Consider the following 5,182-nt stretch of genomic DNA (forward strand, 5'->3'; position numbering starts at 1 on the left):
TTCAAATTCAGCCTCACTCCACCACCATCCATTTCAAAGGAAAATTATCACATGGAAGACATCATTGTATCACAGCTTGTGGTACCACAACATACATTAAAGGAAACTCAGTTAAGAAGAAAGAAATTGAATGGATCATCTATATTGAACCTGCCATGTATTCAGAAATTTAAAATTTGCTTACATTATGAAAAGATCAGACAATTGCTTATTCATACCTTAACCTGCCCATATATTCTGAAATTTAAAAAATTGCTTACATCACCAAAAGATCAGCCAACTGCTTATTCATACCTCAGATATTGCATGATCATCAAACAAGCTGTAGAACTGGATGCCATAATTTTCTGTATGTAGAGCAACTACCCCCGCTTTCTGATCAAAGACGCACCCACTGCATAAGCTGCTAACTGCTTCAGGAGGTGAAAAGGGGAGCTGTGAACCAGAACAAGAAGAGAATAACCGGTGTCAAGACAACAGGAGACTCAGTACCCTAAAATAACCTTTTTTCAGAACATCATTGATTTTTAACACCGAAAACATCCTCTTAATTTTTTGACTATGTTTTGAACAAAAAATTTCATAATATTAACTCAAATAAATAAATAAATAAAAGCATTGAAATTTTTGCAATGATTTTTGTATGGAATTCACACTTAAGCACCTTTGCTACTTAGATTCTCCTCTAAAAGAAAATGGCCTTTTAAGGTCTCAGTGCTCCTTTTGTATAAAATAAGCCATTGAACCTATATTGGCAACTACATACATCCTATGGAAATCATATATTAATTGACACAATAAAAGTAAATAATTCGGAAACTGATAGTGGAGTGCAATAAAATTCTTACATCACACATATTCACACGTGCGCGCCCACATATATATACGGACTCTGTGTGTACATGTGTATTCCTAAGGTATTGTGCATGAAGAGAGAATCTGCCACTATACATAGATCATTAGCTTCTGCTACTGCATCAACTTCCACAACTAAAATGAACGTTTTATCCTTCTGAAACTGTAATGTCTTCATTAAAACCATCTTCCTAGTCCATACATTGGCTAAGTTTATAATCACTTTAATAGACACAAATAAATATCTGTATATATGAACGTAATAGTTCTAGATGGTAGCTTGACAAAATTAGATTAAAATCTTATCATTATCCACCTTTAACAAATATACTATAAACAGATTTAGATACACCAATTCCAATACAAACCACAAATTCACAGAAACCTGAATACATCAACTACAAGTAGACTTGCTTTAAACATACCTTTGATTCCCGAAATAGACTTCAGCATTTCCATTGCAGGCATTTTAAGTAGATGAATTTGATTATCCGCACAAGAAATCTGAAAAACATTCAGTAATTGACTGCATCAGCTTTTCCAGCTCTTAAGAGGAATCCTCAAATATGAAGTACTGCAAACAATTTTTTTTCTCACAGAGGCAAGTGATGGGTCGGGAGAATCCACAAAATACAAAAGTGGTGATCCAATTCGGTAAAAATTTCTTTTCCCCGGTATCTATCTGCCATACAACAAGAACTCCTTCCCTACCTCCTGCAAGCCCCAAAAAAGAGTCACAACCAGGAAATTCTTGAAAGTTGAACATCAACACTTAACCTTCCACAAACCCATGATATGGACTGAGAGAAAGCATGCTCTGGCAATACCATACATGAAAACCTAAGGGCATTCGGACTTCAATAGGAAATTCAAAAATTCGTATTACCAACCTAACAAGTTAAATTTAATCTTGAGAATGAAACACATAATAAAATCACATCTAACCATGACTATATAAATGTCAACCTCTTAGAATTTACACAATCCGCAGAGTGACAACCTACTCATCAGCTTTACAAGACAAAATCAGCTTTTGCACGAAGATCGATCACAATGACTAGGTTGCACTAGTCTACCAGACAGCAACAGACAGCAACGAAACATGTTCAGTAAGTGACAGATATATTAACCTATACATTTCTGTACGAGCAAATTTGTTCTTACTTAACAGCCTCATTAACTTACCAGAATAAATGTAAGCTCCATCAGAAGAGAATACAAGGCAATTAACTTCATGAGGATGCCAATGCCATGTTGAACAATTATCAGCATCATCATTTCCCCTCACCCCAGGTTTGTCTTCATCAAAGTTTGTTGATCTTCCATTTGCTTGCCCGTCTCCCATGGAAAATGTCCTTTTACCAAATCCTCTCCAAATCAAAATTCTCCCAGTTACATCCCCAGCAGCCACAATTCTTTGGGTGGGGTGGAAGGCAAAAACGGTGAACTTTTTTGTATGATGAAGGTCTATTTTTTAAGGGACAACACGTTCGACTCAATTTCGGGGAACCTTCCATATGTGAAGCTTCTGCTTGTCAAGAATGCCAAAAATTCTCCCGAGGAACTAATAGTTATATACTCTGGTTTCTTGGTCTGCACAGATAATGTGACATAAAAATACAGCTATAAGAACATTGTGATTGACAAGGACCTCTTATAATTAGTCGATAACTAAACACAAGGACCAATCTTAGGAAATCTTAAGCATTCAATCAGTGCTCTACAAAGAAGAAATGGATACCTTATCAGTGAAAGAGCCATCATTTAGACTCTAACGATCACCTCACGTATATTATATCCGAGTTTTACAGACTGGTGAAACAACCATCGTTTAGTCTCTTAGCTCACCTCACCTCATCGAGGTCTTTTTTGTTTTGGCTTAGCCACCATATATAATATTGTCATGTTTTCCTTAAAATCTATATGCCACCTAGATAAGGGAGAGATGGTAGAGATTATATTGTAACAGACCTAGACAAAGGATCTAAATGAACCTAAGATGGAAACCACTTTATTTCTTTCTCAAGAATAGTGCCTCATGATTGCAAAATTTCAAGGAGCACCATAAGAACTAACTAGCTATAATCTTTGTAAACTGAGATAAATGTACCATAACAGTGTCCAAATCATATTCGAGACCAAATTAAGCAAAATCAACTATTTTTGCAGGTCCTAACATCATAAGGGAAAAGAACAAAATAAGCACACTACATCTGTGTTGCACCTCTTTTTTCAGTGTTACTCCTCCGGCAAGAGAGATTTGGTTAAGTTACATTTTCGAACTTGGCCACGTAAGGCTTTTGGTTGTGTTTCCTGTGCTCTTATATTCTCAACTGATATATAGGCAAAAACATCTGACGGCTTTTTCACTGATCTCATTTGCTGAGATAATAACGATGGAATCACCTGCATATAACAATCTTAGTAAGCATAAAATCCACAGGTATTGCCAGAACACAACAGAAAGCAAAGCTTTACCGGGACAGTATGAATACCTTATCAAACATGATGACTAAGACATCAATAGAAAGCTTAAACTGCTACAAGTTTCCCTTTGATCTAGACAATGGTAAAATAATATACTCATAAAGTACTAAATGTGCCCACAAATAATTAAAAACAACAAATCCAAATGGTCAAACTGCCTGAAGATGCTAACTTTGCGACCTTGCCAATACTAGAACCTGAACATTGTCAATGTCATTTTAGTCACACCCATCACATTATTGGCTCTTTGACGTGCGTATACGTTAGAAAGCATCCAGTAGTTCCAAATCCAAGCACGAGACCAGTAGTTATAGCATTGTCAGGAAAACAAAAATTAGCTGTTATGAAATTGTTTCTAAATGCTTCCACCTGACAGTGTATTAGCAACAGTTTTAATCAATTATAACAAGTCCAATTAACTAGCTTCACCACCAGAGACCAAACCTAATTGTATAAGTCAAAATTTTAAAAGAATCAATCAAGTGCAGCAGAAATATTCAAGAGAGGATCAAAAAGAAAGAGGGAACAACAAGAACAACCCCAACTATGAGTGAAGATCAGAGCAATCATTTGATAAAAGTCTAAAGCTCCAAAACAGCAGTGGCTCAAATCCTCACAAAGACCAAAATTAAAGATTCTAAATGCAAAGTATCGCCTTGTTTAACTCTCAAGAATCTTTCAACAGCTTAATTACACATTCAAAAAAGTATAATAGAAAGGATAACAATATTATAACTTAACATTTGCATCTTCTTCAAAGCTGATAACCTTTAAAAAAAAAATCCAGGCTTAATTTATGGGGGAAAATTAGCAAATTGAAAATCTGTGATACCAAGTGAACCCCTGCCATGTCTGTCTGTCTGCACCAATTAAGGCAAATTGTTGGATAATATACAATATCTGACGAAAAACTCATCATTTGCCAATAGAATGCCATTTGAACATGCTCCAAAAAAGAAAATAATAATCAGGGGAAAAACATAAATGGTCCGTGCAACTCCAAAAGATCAGAACAGAAGGCCCACGCAAGAAACCCAATGCAACATCACTCCTTCAACTCGAGTGGAAGCCGAACATACCATGGAGAAAATGGGCAGTCGGACATCGACCGTCTTCTACATCAGCTCCGGCGTGGAAAAGTCCCAATACCGGATGGTCCCATCAAGCGAAGCAGTCAACAGTAACACAGGATTCTGACCGGCGGGGCTCGGGGCAGGCACCACTATGACGGACGTAACGAGCGCAACGTGACCCTCCAACGACCCCACCTACAGACCCCAAGAGACAGAAATCCAAGAAAAGAGGGACAAAACTCGGTCACCCGGATCAAGAAAACAGGTCGCCAAGCACGTGAAGAAACAAGAACATCATCAAGAACGGACCTGCAAGCCGGTGGAGGGTGCTGAAGACGGAGACGGTGTTGCCCGTGCACACGAGGAGCCTCTTGGCATCGTTGGAGAAAGCAGGCGGCGAGGACACATAGCTCTTGCCTCCCCTGATCATGGTCCGAGCTGCAATGTACTCGGAACACCGCCAGACGACACGGAAGCCGAAGGATACTACCAGCCCCCGAAGCAAGATGGCGGAAGAAGGCAGAGGAGCTAAAACCCAGAACCCAACTCAGGGAGGAAGAAATATAGCCAAATTGCCCTAGCTGCGCGAGCTTGACGATGGCTTAATTCGGTTTTGGCCCCTCAAATTTCGCGTCGTTCCCTTTTCCGACCCTTGGATGCGACGATTATTCCAATTAGCCCCAGAAACAAGACGTCCTCGGCCAAAATGGGTCGGGTGAATCGGGTTTCCATTAAGAAAATTGATCTGGCCCGAACATATCGGGCCT

At 38.6% G+C, this 5,182-nt stretch overlaps 1 pseudogene; it reads right to left on the reverse strand.

Moving 5' to 3' along the window:
- The window catches only part of LOC120287510, a 7,600-nt pseudogene extending 2,644 nt beyond the window's left edge, over window positions 1–4,956 (reverse strand).
- Between the last annotated feature and the right edge of the window lie 226 nt (window positions 4,957–5,182).

This window comes from Eucalyptus grandis, chromosome 8, assembly GCF_016545825.1.
Source record: "Eucalyptus grandis isolate ANBG69807.140 chromosome 8, ASM1654582v1, whole genome shotgun sequence".
In the NCBI taxonomy this organism is placed as follows: Eukaryota; Viridiplantae; Streptophyta; class Magnoliopsida; order Myrtales; family Myrtaceae; genus Eucalyptus; species Eucalyptus grandis.